This window comes from Rhipicephalus sanguineus, chromosome 8 (genome assembly GCF_013339695.2).
Source record: "Rhipicephalus sanguineus isolate Rsan-2018 chromosome 8, BIME_Rsan_1.4, whole genome shotgun sequence".
NCBI lineage: Eukaryota > Metazoa > Arthropoda > Arachnida > Ixodida > Ixodidae > Rhipicephalus > Rhipicephalus sanguineus.
Genome location: NC_051183.1, coordinates 49,189,381 through 49,205,839, shown reverse-complemented (window position 1 = coordinate 49,205,839; position 16,459 = coordinate 49,189,381). Strand labels below are relative to the sequence as shown.

The 16,459-nt window shown below is 44.6% G+C and overlaps 1 long non-coding RNA gene across 1 annotated transcript; it reads left to right on the top strand.

Moving 5' to 3' along the window:
• The first annotated feature begins 236 nt into the window (after positions 1-236).
• LOC119402719 (uncharacterized) lies at positions 237-16,159 on the top strand. Its single transcript, XR_005185894.2, has 4 exons — positions 237-351; positions 4,223-4,264; positions 11,368-11,567; positions 16,040-16,159. It is a non-coding gene; the product is annotated as an uncharacterized LOC119402719 (long non-coding RNA).
• The last annotated feature ends 300 nt before the right edge of the window (positions 16,160-16,459 follow it).

The window sequence follows — 16,459 nt, the reverse complement described above, 5'->3', positions numbered from 1 at the left end:
GTGTCGTTACTGTAGAATCCTTAACTACTTCAACTCGTTCGAGCGATCAAATTACGTCAATGCATTAGCTCATGCCACGCATAAAAGTCATTTGTGGGGTTCCAGGAACAAACTTTAACGAGTGCTGATTACCAAGACACATGCCTATTATTCAAACACCTGTGACCTAATCCATGCTTATAACTCACTTCCTACTCCTTTAGATTTAATGAGCACCGCACATACGCAAGTCTCAGTTTTATAACTTCTTAGTAAGATCGAGAAATATGCGCAAAGCATTTGTCTGTGCAGTTGCGGCGTTGACGTTCACCCTATTGCTACATGTAAATGGCGACGTAGAGACTGTCTATAGTGAGTGTACAAGCTCTTCTTGTCTATTTTACTATTTAATTGCTGCTGACGACAAAGAAACACCGTTATTTATCTAAGCCACCATTTTCATACCGTGACTGAATTGTCATTTTCTAGCGTTGACAAAAATCTCAACCAGGTTACGTAAACATATTTATTTGTGGTAGATTAAGTAACACGTCCCTCTTAAAAAGCCATATGTGCAAGGAAGGTATTTTACCTGAGCTAAACAAGAATGCCTATACGGTCCGGTATTTTTCAATCCAAAACGAGACAGAAATGTGATTACGTGGTGAGATATTTCGCATTATGCGGAGCTTAACCATGTACTAAAAATCGCGCTGCTTATAGCTGGTGGTACTGAGATACGTTGAGATGTTATCAGGGAGTTGTGATGCATTTAGAATCACATGTTTAAAAATTTGGTAGATCCCACGTACCGTGGGAATCGATGTCGTACGAAGCATGCGGCGGGAAGGTGAATGCGGCGTAATTTTGTTACATTGAGTAAAACGTTACGAAATGACGCTAAATATATGTGCAAATAGTATACGCACACATACATGTTGAAAAGCCGCACATGTATTACATAACCAGTTGTTTACAGCAGACGCGGTAAGCGAATATATGGTGCTCATACTTGTCCGTTGTGATGGAGAACGTACGCACGTTTCACGAATTCGTCTGCATGTGTGGAACGGGTTCTTGAGAGTTCCAGGTAGATGGCGGCGAGCGGAACGTCTTTGATATCGTAATTGGATGTGCGCAACGCAGACCTCGCCGATTCCGCCGCTTGTCTGTGTGTGTTCTCTCTGACGGCCGGCGAAGTGGGATGTGGCCTGCATGGAAGTTGCGCATCGCCGTGTTCCTATATGTGCCCACGCCTCCGCGCCTCAAATGAAGCCGCTTGCTGCGAACCACACAGTGGGCTCATCGCTCCAGGTTTCAGAATGTGCTAACACGACATTTTCTGTGAGCAGAGCGTCATTTTCGAGGTCGTGCACGTGCGCGTGCACAGTACGTTGAGAGCGGCGAGCGTGAGGTGATTGTTGTGGTTGTGGCAGCGAATGAAGGTGGTAGCGTAGTAAAAGACAATGTCTAGAGGCCTGTTTGCTAGCCGGGTCTTGCCGTCGACAGACTGTCTGTCGATAGAGCCGGCGACATGTCCGAACCTGAAGTCACCTTTTGCCTCTCCTTCTCCTAATTATGTGCTTTCTGGAGGTGTTCATCATGCGGAATACATTGCTTTTAGGCGAGTTCAACTGAAATTGGTCATCTGCTAATCCTGTAATCGATGCAATAGTTGTCAATTGCTTCTTCTAGTGCCTACTTTCTTCCCCTTTACACATTTAGGACGCCCATAATTACGCTGCACTGGGTTCATACATCTTGCTTTGAAAATTCAACACCCTACTTCACTGTCAACACGGTGGGACGTTTAAGCTTACGCCTGTACTGCTTCAGATTAGTATCTGCTATTCAGTTATCGCGCGACGCATCCCATCCTTTCATCGGTGTTGTGAAGTTAATCAAAGTTACACGTACTATCTATGAGCTTTAAAAGCCCACGCCATGATCTATGTGGGGGAAGGCGCGAACAGAGAGCCCTAATGTGAGGGAAGACGCGGCCACTATTCAACACACTATATCTATTCCCATTTTTTCTAGTGTCACTATACTCGGGGACAACTTTCTGTGGCAATGAAGGGAAAGCTACAGAGCCACAGTGCACTTATCCTACCGCTAATGAATGTAGTCCCACAATTGCGTCCGTATTTTCTGCACGAGATATATAAAGTACTCCTTCATTATCTACATGAAGCTTTTTGAGACGGAACGCAGCGCACGCAAGCGAGATATTTGTATTTCGTTTACTTTATACGTTGTCACTTTGCGTTTTTGCGTGCGTGAAAACCTCGCGCCTTTTACCCGTACCTTAGACGCTGAGCAGCGTTTGCGTAGAAATGCAACGCCAGCCATCTCTTTCCACGGCGTTACGAGACGCACGCCAAAGTTGTCCCCGAGTATGAGGTTAATGATACGTCAGTGAACGCGTGGTAAGGTTACGAGTACTTCCACTATCCAGCCATCTTTTAAGAGAGCTCGGGTGTTAAGGGCTACCACGTTCAGTTTCAAGTGGCCATTCGTATCATTACGACTAGGACCATCGCTGCTATAGAGTGCATCGGAGCTTTAGAATAGAAGCTTGAGCGCGTTGGCATGGATTCGTACTTGACAATGTGTGCCCTTCACGGTGTTTTCATTAAAGGCGAGTAGTATTAGAAGGGACAGGCGCAACGAATAGGCGCAAGGCGAATAGAAGTAGACGGGACAGCTGCTTCGAAGCTGTTGGAGACAGATAGCCATAGTGCAGTTGCAGGTACAATTTCGGAGGTAAAAGCAAAATAGTAAACCAAGGAGGCCAACACCAGTTCTAGTGAGGGAATTACTAATAGAGAAATAAGCTGTAGCCACTCAGATGAATGGCCTGTGCGAATGCACCCTCTAGGAAAATGTACCCATGAACGATGCTGTGCCAACTTGCTCCAGCACCGAACTTGCATCCAGCACTGGAAGTAACGTTCCAAACACAACTATCGTGGGTCGTCAGAATTCGGTATACGGGTGGAATACATCGAAATTTGCGTGGGGATTATCGCACATTAAAGCGCAATAATAGGTGCTCATATAGCAGAGGCTATGAGATTAGGTAAAAGGATAACACTTCAAAGGCTATTAGTGCATGGAAGCGCCTCTTGCGCGAAGTGATCACATCGTAACATTTGCTGGATCGCAAAAGAAGCAGTGAGGATCAGCAAAATGATATAGTAGCAGAAAGAAAGCAAAGAAAGTTACAGTCATATATCAAAACGCATTCGCAATCTTAGAATCATTAACGACTACACAAGCACACATTTTTACAGCGGAGTGTCATGCATTTCGTTACGCCGTTACGTGTTGGCGTAAACTATTATAATCATGAATGACGTCCACCTTTCTAGCGTGTACAACGCAATAACTCGGCTCACTCGCGCTCTCTTCGTCCTCTTCTTCGTCTTCTGCTTCGCCACCTGAACATGAGCGGCCGGAGTGCGCTCTTCTGCTGCACCGATTTGTACGGCGTGGGAAGCAATGACTCGGATGCCCGAGAGAACGAGTGCAGAGAGAGACAGAAAAACAAAGAGTTAGACAGAATGAGAAATAGATTGGATTGGTACAAACTTTATTTGTGCCTGCAGTTGGGTGCTCGCGCGCCCCGACGAGGGCCTAAGTCGTATTCGGGGTTGCCGTTACTGGGCGCGGGTCTCCGCTCGCCGTTGCCGGCTCGCTGAGTGCCCGCCTTTTGAGTGCACCGAGGACCAGATGGACGGTCTAGAGCATTTGGTTCTGGTCGCAGCTCTTCGCGGTTTCCACTAGCCGCGACGGGATCGTTCACAAAAAAATTCATGGTGAAAAAAATTTCTTGACGTGGCGCGAATTGAACGCGCATACCGACGAACCAAAGACGAGCATCGCAGCGCCTTGGCTATCCAGACACGCTAGCGAGCAAAACACAGCTTTGTATAGCATAGTATAGCAAGGGGACTGGAAAGAGAGGGTGAAGAGGAGATATGCGAGGGTAAAATGTAGTGAAAGGAGGAGGGGGAGTAAAGCATAGCATAGAAACAAGGAGAAAGAGAGAAATAGAGAAAGGGAAAAACAGAAAGAGAGAGAAATAGAAATGAACAGACACAAAAAGGACATACGTAAAATAGTCGAGAGAAAAAGAAAGATAGAGAAACAGCAACAAAAATGCCAACCAGCTCGGCACATCACGCTTGGAACCACTGGTGTGGAGTTGCAATATTTTTTTATTCTTTATTTTTTGCAGCATGTTCTAGAGGAGGAGACTATCCGTGCGTGTACCTTGATGGTAAGTTGTAATTAGGCGCACAACTCTTTAGTTTACGGATAGAAAGTACGACTACGTGTAGTTATGCTTACTTGTAATATATAGGGCGAGTCTTTTAGAACTGACCTATTTCACTGGGCTATAGCTTTGATACTAATGATTTGATTTTAATGCGGTTTTGGGCAAATGATTCAGAAAGGATGAAAATTGGATTGCCTGTCGCGCCTTTTTTTATCTGCTTGGAGAATAAAGAATACATAAATAACGAAAACCGCGACATTCCACGGGCTCCCACACAAGAGGTACTGCATACTGTTGAAGCCACAACAATTTGACGTGTTGGGTGGTCATTTCAACACCAGCTGTAGGGAAACTGATTATGCACCTTTATAACCTTTATAGGCGTTCACTAGTCTTGTTTGGTATACTGCATAGCAATCAACATTTTTATTCACCTCTTATAAGCACAAGCGATCGCCCCTTGCAGAGCATTTCTTTTTTTGGTTCTTCCTTATCTACTTTTTTAGATGTTGCATATCAAAACACGAAAGGAGCCATTAAACATTCATCTTCCACGAATCTTTTGTCGAAAAGTGAATTAAAGTTGCATACTTTTTAACAAAACAATAGCCAAATGAAACATGTCAGATCTCAAAGAATCACCCTATACAATATAGCAACTTGACGAATATATTTTGAAATTTTGTTACATGACTAAAACTTAGAGACTCCTTTGTGCTTAAGCCGAACTTCGTTTGTTTACACAGGCGGGCATAACGTCTTCAGAAATTTCATCTTCTTGCATTGCTTTGTTGCGATTCTCCGACGGCAACAGAGCGCGCCTTAATCTGTGAAAGGGCCAACTCTCATTGCCTGGCATTGAGTACAGATGTGTAAAAACGCTTAAACTTCTGCATTAAGAAATATTCCCCCTGATAGAAAAATTAATCCTCGGCAGGAGATTAAAACGGAAATGTTTAATTAGATTAGGAGCGAGAACTTGGCAAGTGGGTGAGTATTAATGTTAGCGTGCTGAACAGCGCTACACGCAAGAAACTACGAATCCAAGCGCGGCGTTCGCAGCATCTATTGCGTCTGTGTTTATTTTCCTGGTAGTATTCCGCAGTTAGGTGGAGGCAGATGATATGAGGCGGGGCTCTATTGGCCAATAATTTTTACTTTTCCAATATGCAGGCTTTTGAAATGCGGTTGTTGAAGTGTTTTTCGAAAATTTCGTGTTCTACAATAATACGTGATCATCCTACTATACTCTTGTCTACAGAGTACCTCACAATGTTGAATTACAAACACGCAATGAAATTTCACACTGATTCCGTGTGAAACTCGTGGTATCTGTTGCACCCCGATTCGACAAAAGCGGTTGTTTACCTAGCTCTATAGTGCAGCTATAAATACTGCATATGTTCTACTTTCCCGTTCTATAAATAGAGACAATAAATAAGCGTCACGCCTGTCACCCAAATAATGATTAACAGCTTGGAAAAGGAAAGGCTATGTGCGAGCAGTACATTCCATCTTGTCGACTCATTTTCAAGTGAGAGTGTCTTTCCCATTTTCAAATGTGTTACAGCACAAAGATAGTGCTTGCCTTGTAAGCATATCAAGCAATTTATTTTACAGCGTAAGATTAGGCGCTTAGCATAAGCTGGTATTCTTTCAAACCAATAGCTGGTTTTGGTGGCGTAGTTGTCCGCCACCGCCAGCGGTGTCCATTGCAGTTATTGCGAACAATAAAACAATTGGCCGCGTATCTGCGTGCTTCGCTGCAAATGTCGTCTAAAGACGATAGAAGAGGCGCTGCGTGAGATATGGACGCCATCTGGCAATACGTCGGGAAACATGTGTGCTGTGTTGCGGGCTGGTAGTCCCGGCGCAGCAGCAGGCGAAGACCGGCGGTGACTAACGCGACCGGCTGGGACGCCAGCCAGCCCGAACACGCGGTTTGGCGCGAAGCGCCGAAACAGAAGAAACGTCCGCACTCAACGAGTACTCTCCACACACTCTTTTATTTACACGCCGCCTGGGTAAAACAGGAATGCCAGAGCGGCGCCCCATGGAATTCGAACAGTGCAATACTTAACGGAAACCGACACACAACAATGAGCTCGTGCATAGGGCACGGAGGAAGGCAAGTTTCAGCGCAGTCGCATTTTCAGCGCAGCTTAAGAAACTAGGGTCTCTAGAACTACGTATCTATGTATTTTCTATTAAAGGAACACACCACCTAATACTTCCCTAGTTATGTTGCGCCTCAGATAATCGTAATGTTTGCTTTTTGATCAACAATATACACAAGTATGAACCTAGTCAGCCGTTCAAGATGGCTGGCCCTAGGGCAAGTGGTTCAACTTTGGTCGGGTGCCTGAATCGAGTGACGTGCCGACAAACAGAAAGACACAGAGAAAGACAGACCAAAATTTCTGCGTTTAAGTTCCCCAAGAAAGACTATCGTCTTTAAAAACCATGGCTCGAGGGGGACTTCAACACAGGCACTCTGCGTGGAAGTCGTCTATTCTACCAAGGAGCCATGCCGGTGCTTGGAACTCCATCGCAGAAAGACCCCAAACAGGCGTGAAGGCGGGCGTGGAATCACGTTAAGAGATGTAATATTGCGTGTGAGACTAGTGAAAGAACACCGGGCGTGACACAATGTGAACTGCTTAACGAGTGTGTAATTTAAAGCTTTCCACTCATTACAAGGGTTCAGCTATGACTTAATTATCAAAGGCAAAGGCATCAACACATTGTGTAGCTACGAAGTGCGCATTTTGCCGGATGAACGCGTCGTGCTTACCGCGCTACATCGCAAAATCTTCAATTATGACACAGTGGATACTTCCCTACTTCGTCAAATAACCATGATTATGGCGTGATGGGTACCGCACAACTGTACTTGCAGTAATACCTCCAAGAAAGTTTACCATAGGCTTTATAGAGGCCGTTTCACCAGCTTACGCTGCGACTCGGCATCGTGTTCCGCGCAGGCCCGCTGTTTTTGCTACATGGCAATTTGTAATGAGTGCATTACCAGAACTATCTCCAATGTGCTGCAGCACAGACAAACGCAGTTACAATATTTGATTTGGAAAAGTAAGAAAAATTATTCTTTCTTTCTCATGGCAACTTTTTACCGACGCACACATATTCAATATTCGGTTCATTAATAGAAGGAACTTTTTTGCCTTATTCGTATTAGATTCGCACAAGAAAAATGCAATATTCGTGAACCCCTACTGGATTTCATACATTATGGTTGGTTTTTCTGCTGTTCTCTATCTATAGATCTCTCTTTGCCATTCTAGATGATTACGAACTTTAGTGGTTCATTAGGTGTGATAAAGCTTTACCTTAGAGGACTTGCTTTGCTGGCCATTCTCAGTGGGCTAACAAAAGTTGTCCGAGGAGGTTATCGAAAAGGTAAAACTGTGCGACAATGAAAACTATCCCAATGCACAGTTTTCAATTTATTGCTGCGTGTTTAACCTCCCATCTGTGTTTGATGGGGCAAGAAATATATACCTTGCTGGAGTGTCAGGATAATCAGGCAAGATGATGAGTTCCTTGCACATGAGCGAAGAAGAACTTATAGTACAATATGTCGTAGATTACTAAGAGGACGTCCTTATCATTGTGGTACTGTTTCTTAAGGCAGCATTATTTCTTGGCCGAACGGCCTTTCCAGGGTCGTCAAATAGCTGTCTGCACAACGTTACCGTTACTCGAAAACTACCTATCTACAATTGTACTGTAAACGGACGCGAATCAATTTTCGTTTCCAGAATGTCCACTCAGCAGTAAAAAACTTACTAGTCATGCAACGTACTGTTTCCCAGTTTTACAATATACTACAATATACTATCGAAAAAGTCACCTCTCGTAAGTGGATTTACTACGGATACGATGATTTTCTAAGTATTCGAAGCGAGTATCATATCCACTGCAAATCCCCTCATATCTGGATCACGTCCCCTCCCCCCGCACTAACTCTTTATCGTCTCATCACGCCGGCCGCAGACGACGCGTGAAATGGGAGCCGACTGCGCAACATCAGAAGTACGCATTTCTCACACAACTACTCGAAGACCCTTACGGCGGTCGGTATTTTTCTTGTTTTTTCTTGTCTGGAAACAGAAATCAACTGCCAGTTCGCAAAAAAAAAACGGTTTCGCATCAAGTTCGTTGAATCACTCATATATGGGTAGAAGGCCGAATGGAATTACTATTCACTACGCTTCTGCTGATCCCATCAGCAGGCACTCGATGAAAAGAAGCGGATGGAGCTAGATTAGGTCCTATACAGAAGTCTTAGCAAGTTAGAGTTTACCGCGCAACTCGTTTTATATATATATATATATATATATATATATATATATATATATATATATATATATATAGCAGTGAAACAGACGCGCGTACGAAGCGATTTATTGACGCTTCGGCCGCGGGTCCGGCTTTCATCATAATATATATATATATATATATATATATATATATATATATATATATATATATATATATATATATATATATATATATATATATATATATATATATATATATATATATAAAGCGCACAGAACAGCCATCCTCGTCATCTTTCACTGGCGCTCCTTTCTGCGCCCCGTCCATTCAACAATATATGTATTCTTTTTCGCAGTCCTGGACCAGCAGTGAAAAGAAAGGCAAGTTGGCCTAGTTGGAATGCTTGCGTGATTGACACGGCGCTAAAGAAGAAAAGAACACAGCGCTGGTCCTGTGCACCCTGTGTTCCCTTCGTCTTCGTCTTCAGCCTTGCATCAATCATGCAAGCAGCAGTGATACTGTGACAAATATATGTGCCATATCATCACTCATCAATTTTTGTCACAACTCACTGGTAATAATCCAAACTAGAAAAATGTGTGATGGCTGCTTGAAGTGAAGAAAAATTATTCAACCGGGAATGTTGCTGGAGCCAGCGTTGCGGCAAGTGCACTGCTGCTGCATGTTTCTGCATTGACGCAGACAAACGTGCCTGTCTTCAGGGGTATTGCCTATTCAACGATTTTTATCCGCATACAGGTAGATGTCATAAAGGTAATACGTACTTACCTTACGCACATTTCAGCGACCATTTGGGTTGTTTAATTGCCTCTATGCAAATGGATGTTGAAATGCGTTGCTTTTTCAACACTTATCTTCAATTCCTCGATGTTCTTTTCAATATCTGCTTACCGCATCACATTGCAATTAAACATCCGTAACTTTCCGTCTCGTGCTTAGTTCGTGCGACATTATAATATTCGTGCAGTGATCACAACACGACAGGAAGGTTTACAAATAAAATATCGACATGGGGCTTAATGAGAGCGGAACTCTAAGTTTTTCGTTGCACCGGGCAGTGCAAACATGAATTATCATCATCATGAACCGGTACACCCTCCCTTCGCCCTCTTCAATTTCAAAATCGCGTAACATCACGCAACATCTTGTCACGTGACTAAAATCACCTAACATCACGTGAATAGCCACCTGACTAGATCAATGTAACATTATGTAACAACTGTTCGTGCGAAAAATATCACACACCGCCACGTAACTAAAGTCACACATCTCTTCCCAGCTAGTGACGTCGCACGTTCCCGCATAAGCGACGTAACTAGACACCTGACCGAAGGCACGTTACATCCCGTAACAGCTAGTAACATGACATGTTCCCACCAAAACCATGTAACAGGTAATCACGTGACTAATATCTCCTAACACCTTGAACATGTAGTCACGTGACTGAAATCACGTCGCTAATCTCGTGACTGAAACAACATAACAGACGTAACAGCTAGTCACGACACTAAAGATCCCGTAACATCACCTACACTAGTCACGTGACATGGTCCCGCCAAACACGTAACAGGAAGTCCCGGTGACTAAGATCACAGTATCACGCAACATATATTTACGTGACATGTGACCGTCATAAATTACGTAACTAGTGATGTGACTAAAATCACGTAACCTTACGTAACAGTATTGACGTGACCTCTGCCCGCCAAAAATTGTGCAACGCACGTAACAATACTCACTAGAATAAAATCGCGTAACTCGTCAGTGACCAGCAATCACGTAACATCCCGCAACAACTAGCCACGAGACTAAAATCACGTAACATCATATAACCACCCACGTGACTGAAATCACATAACATCATGTAACTAGTCACTTGGCATGTTCCAGCCATGCGTTTTCTGTGGAACCAACCGAAACCGGTCAAGAATAGCCACGGCCAGCCATACCTAGTAATACTAACAAAAAAACGTATGGCAGCTTCACTAACGTGAACCCTGAGGAAGTGCGTGGCACGTACACCCAGCGATTCCCGTTCGTAGAGTTCCCACTGCTCCAATTACCAAAGCGTCGATGACGCCCATGTTTGAGGTAAACATGTAGGGTTTCCCCGGCACGAGTAGAATCTTGTTGGGGAGATTCGCAAACTAGGTGTGCGACATGTGCGCTACGTTTTGCTGCGCTTTATAGACTTCCTGATTGCAACGCCAGTTGATATACGCGTCGTCTGTAGCGAGTATCGTCAGGTTGTGTCGCCCATCAGATGTAGTGACGCAGCGCAGGGAGAGGGGCATTCGCTCGCTTGGCGAGGCGATGGCGCCCTCTATGTGGCCCCGGAGTCAGCCGCACGTTTCCGAATTTTTTGTAACTTTTTTTAGTTCATTATTGGTATTACTTCTGGTTATTTCTGTGAACAATATTTCAGACCTTGTTGGTTCGTTTTAATCCGGCTTTGAGCATTGCTAGCCTTGTTATGGCCTGTATTGAGTGCTTTACTGTGAGCGCGATCACGCCACATGAGATGCGTGAATGAACGACAAGTCAGGCGCCGGGCACCTAAAGTGATCCGCACTTAAAACTTAGCAACTCTAGCAAACGCTTTGCATTTATAGCGGAACTTAGCTAGCTCAAACACTAGCTCCGCAATTGGCTCCAGCCTTGCACTACTACTGCAAGCTGTGCAATTTGTGTAATTTCGTCCTATTCAGTAATAAATATGGGAGTACCCTAGATAACTCCGAGTAACTTCCCCTGACACTAAATTTCGCATTTTTTTACAGTATGCACTCAATGCTCACCAAATAACACAGAACGTAACGGACATGGCTTTTTCTACTATAACAAGGACGAAAATTCATGCGTTCACGTATCAGGAAAGAGTGACAACTGCAACGCCTTCAGTGATAAGGAAAGCTGTCAAATTTTGTGTGGTTTAGCTGATGATGACGACAAATAGACGTGTAGTAGTAGCTTAGAATTGGTGAGTACATGTTTTGCCTGTATCCTATATGTGTGTAAGTATGAAGATATTGATGTTAGTGTTCTTTGCTGTCCAAACATAGCTGTTTTACTTCATTTGCTGGGGCTTTATACAAAAGAGAGTCTAACGCAATTTGTCTTAGCAAAAATTTACTCTTTTTACCTTGCAGAAAGAGACAGAGAGCACTATACTTCGCACCACAACGTCTCATTCATGCGAAACAAGAGAAATGATCCGCGTACGTTTGATTTGAGGGTGCTTTGAAATCCTGGCGCGTCTGAAACAGAAATTAGCATTAGGTTTCTGTTTCTTAATATATGCGTAGCATTCGCCCACGAACGTTAACGAAAAATTGGGGGACCCTTAAGCTTCGCCTTTAAGAGTTGAACGCGATGGCGAAATCCGGCCCCTAGTGCGCACTTCAACCACTAAGTGCATACTTATTCATGTGTATTGTTACACACACACGAACACAGACACACACACGCGCGCGCGCGCGAATGGTACAGGCTTTTGATCTAAAGCACTTCCCTGTGCAAGAGTCGCATGGCCTCCGAGATATACGCCGCGTGCCCGCCATCTCGGAGGCCATGAAGAGTCGAGACATATTTGTCATATTGCCTCACAGATGGCAGCACATTAACTAGCGTTTGCTGTTTGCTTGATCAACGCTTCCTCTAGAAAGCCGGCGTTGGCTTGATATGTTTTCTGCTAGATGAACATAATTGTCCATTTTTAGACATGTTTGAAAGTTCGTGTGTATTTTTAGCGGCGATGGCTGTACTATCCCGCCTTTTTCGACGTAGTTTGATGGCCTCGCCAATGCGCCTAGAAATCGCCGAATGGGCTCGTTGTCGTCGTGACACCTGCCGAACAAAATGCGTTAAGGAGACTCCTTCCACTACATGGCATTTATGTAGTGTTTTTTTCCGAAGCAGCTGCAACTAACTTCGTGGCTTTGTGGTAGGACACCTACTTGCCACGCGAACGGCCCAGGTTCGATCCTCAATGGGACCGAGGATTTTTATGTGTATTTTATTTGCTTCTTTTTCAATTTTTCGCTCACAGGCGATTTTTCGCTCACAAGCGTCGGTTGCGACCACCGACAGCGCAATTTCTGCGACACGTGCTCTCTAACGCTATCGCGTTAAAATTCCGTAAACTGCGTTTTCTGGTACCGATAGCATGATACGGTGCTTCTGTTATATATATATATATATATATATATATATATATATATATATATATATACTTGTAGCGTAGCTGTTAATCTCTACTTGGTCGCAATCTTTGACGACGTCGTCCTCATGGGACAAAAAGCACTAGCGATTGAAGTGAAGAAACGTTAGAACAGCATACAATCCTCGGTATCACGCATACGAATAGAGCTCAGTAATCGATTTAATAAAAAACAAGCATATAAGAATTCTCCCAACCACATAATTGATGATAAGGCGCTCCTTCCGACAATGCGAAGTGCGTAGCGCTCACCACTTGCGGTTATCGGTAAAGAACAGAGATTATGTAAGCTGCCGTTGCGACGACAGCTTGCGTCATGGAGAGTGACACATTAGCTTTGGTGGACAAATCAATCACCCTAGCAACTGATTTAACTGTTATCGCAGTAACGCTATAGGCAGGCGTTGCATGCTTGAGACCCCCAAGCAGCATTGTGAATACGTGTAGCGGCAAAAGTAAGGAAATGGCAATACGTAAGCGTGAACACGGAACTAATCACGGTATATTGAGAAACTACGAAACGACTGTCACTACAATTACACTAAAGCAATTAAACCTTGCATGCACCTATCAGCAGTTGTAGCGGTTCTTTTCAACAGCTTCTCTCGAATCACCTGCCTGTCGTTGAAGGTCTGAAAACTCGCAAAGTGAAAATGACATGTATGCACTAAAGAGTGTACTGCGCAGTAAAACAATAGCTAAACGTTTTCTGAATAGCCGGACAGTGCCTCGTTCCGAACGGAACTGAACATGGCTCCGCGCCGTTCTTTTGGGCAGTCGTAGCAGCTTTCGAGAATCCATTTCTTTGCGCATTATAAACATTTTTTCAGGGCTAATATAAAGCTTCTGTACCATTCTGTGCGCCCACATCGCTAGGTGAACAACGTGATTGTGCTCAATAAGATTATGCGTTTTTAGCGCTTAGATGGAAACCGCCGCGGTGGTTGTAAGCCACAGCACGATTAGCAAGGACAAGCGTAATAATACTAGACACAGGCGGAATCATCACTCCCTGGTTTTCGGTTTTTGGTCGGCCCAACATAAACACCTAGCATCTCAGCGCGCTCATCGACCCACTAAAGCCAAAGAGATAATAGGTAGTTGTGTACGTTTTCAAAAGAAAAACGATTTCCTGCCAAGGGTGAAAGCAATCGATTGACATCATAAAAATTGCTCGCTGCAGGCAGGGCTTGCGTCGCTAATTAGCCAGTCTACCCACCTCGGCGACCCTTTCAGCTGATCGGGATGGCCTTGCCATTTCTGATGTTAACGCCCGGCAACAAATGGATCGTCGTAGCCACGGATTACCGCATTCGCTACGCCGAAACTTGGGCGCTGCCTAAAGGTAGTGCCGCCGAGGTAGCGACGTTTTTCGCCGAGAAAATTATACTGCGTTAATGCGCCCCAGAAGTCCTTATCACCAACAGTGGTACGATGTTTACGGCAGACCTAAAGCAAGCGATTTTGAAGTACAGCTAGACGGCTCAACAAGGCACAACTGCCTGTCACCCGCAGATGGATGGCCTCAATGAGCGTATGAATGAAACCCTCGGAAACGTCGGAAACAAGTGGAATGTTGGAAACAAGTGAATCGTCGCAGCTACCGACTATCTCACCCGCTACGCCGAAACAGGGACCCTGCCCAAAGGCAGCGCCGCCAAGGTAGCCAAGTTCTTCGTTCAGAACATCGTCCTGTGTTGTAGTGCCCCAGAAGTCCTAATCACCGACTGAGGTACGGCTTTAACTGCTAACCTTACTTAGGCGATCTTAGGATACAACCAAACAAGCCACTGCCGAACCACAGCCTGCCGCCCTTAGACCAATGGGCACCGAGCGTCTAAATAAGACCATGGCCGACACGCTCGCCATGTACGTCGACGTCGAAGACGTGGAATGCCGTCCTTCCGTACGTGACCTCATACAACACGGCAGTACAAAAAACGACGCAGATGCCGTCATACAAGTTGGTATACAGGAGGAATCCGGCAACGACGCTCGGCGCTGCGCTGCTTAACTTCACTGATGCAGAAACTCCCGACGTTGCTACCTACTAGCAGCGTGCTGAAGCTTGACAGCTCGCCCGCCTGCGTATGAAGAGCCAGCAGAGGGTCGACAGCCATCACCATAATATTGGACGACGCAATGTGGAATACCAATCAGGCTACCTTTTATGGGTCAGGACGCCGATACGCCGACGTGGACTCAGCAAAAAAACTCCTTCGACGTTAGTTCGGGCCCCTACAAGGTATTACGAACTCTCAGCGGCGCCGCACACGACCTGAAGTCGTGCATGTCGTGCGCCTTAAACCATTTTATACGCGTTAGCGAACCTTAGTATTTTACTCTTTGTGTTGTAATTGTTCTTTCATTGTGTATGCACATTTTTCCCTTTGGTGTACTGTCATAAGCATCGGCACGATGCTTTTCTAGGCGGGGACTATGCCACAGCGCCCGTCCTTGTTGTTACCCCACGTGTTTGTGTTCATTAAGCTGTGTGTGTTATAATAGGTCCGTACCAACCAGCTCGCCTCAATACCTTTTTCAGTCACTTCTTTTATATTTTTATGTAACCGGTCCGTTACAGGTATAACCACTGCATTGCGCAAACCGCGCCTAAATGTCTGGGTACCTTCCAGATTATCTTAGGATGTTTAGATAACACTGGCCCCGCCATGGTGGTGAAGTGGTTATGGCGTTCGACTGCTGACCCGAATCCCGGCCGCGGCGGCTGCATTTTCGATGGAGGCGAAAATGTTGGAGGCCCGTGTACTTAGATTTAGGTGCACGTTGAAGAGCCCCCGTGGTCAAAATTTTGGGAGCCCTCCACTATGGCGCCCCTCATAATCATATCGTGGTTTTGGGACGTTAAACCCAGATATTATTATCAGATAAGACTGTGCGCCGCACGCGAGCAGTGTAGTTAATACAGGAACTAACCCGGCCATCAGCGATAATGCTGAAAACTTCGATAAGACATCTATAAAAGCCGACGCATTGCACTGATGATCAGATTACCGACGGCCGACACTCTGCTCGCCCCTAGCAGTGTACGGCGTGAATTGTTAGCCCCTTGTCTTTTCATTTCGCGGCCAAAAGATTGCCAAAAAAATGTTTAGTTTTGAAAACATTGACTGCTCCCTTCATCAACATCACGACCACATGACAATGCGATAAGATATTGCAAAACGATAAGCTATATTATGTCATTTGTATGAATTTTTTTCTACTTACAGATATTTCTTTGGCTAAATTCCTGCACACACATCCCACATTGGTTGTCGTTGTTCGAATGACGTGTTGGCTAAAACAAAAGGTGCGGTTTCTTTTACAGCAGTCATATAAACAAACACTTAGAAAATGAATTTTGTGTCTGATGCTCTTTCGTAGATAGTATATTAAACTGTCAAAATATTGGTGCCTTCTTTTTAAGTCAGCCCTGAATCTTTGTAGCACATTCTTTCAATGGAGCTAAGAAAGTTATATCCGCCGCTGAGACATCTATGCATGATTACCTCAAGTTATTTGATTGATGTCGCAAAATTCAAACACTTTGTTTATTATCTATGTATTTAGTAACCCACCGTAGCACCTTAGCGAATATGCTGTTCGGCAACATGCACGTGGACGCGAGTTCAGTTTTCGCTCACGGCGGC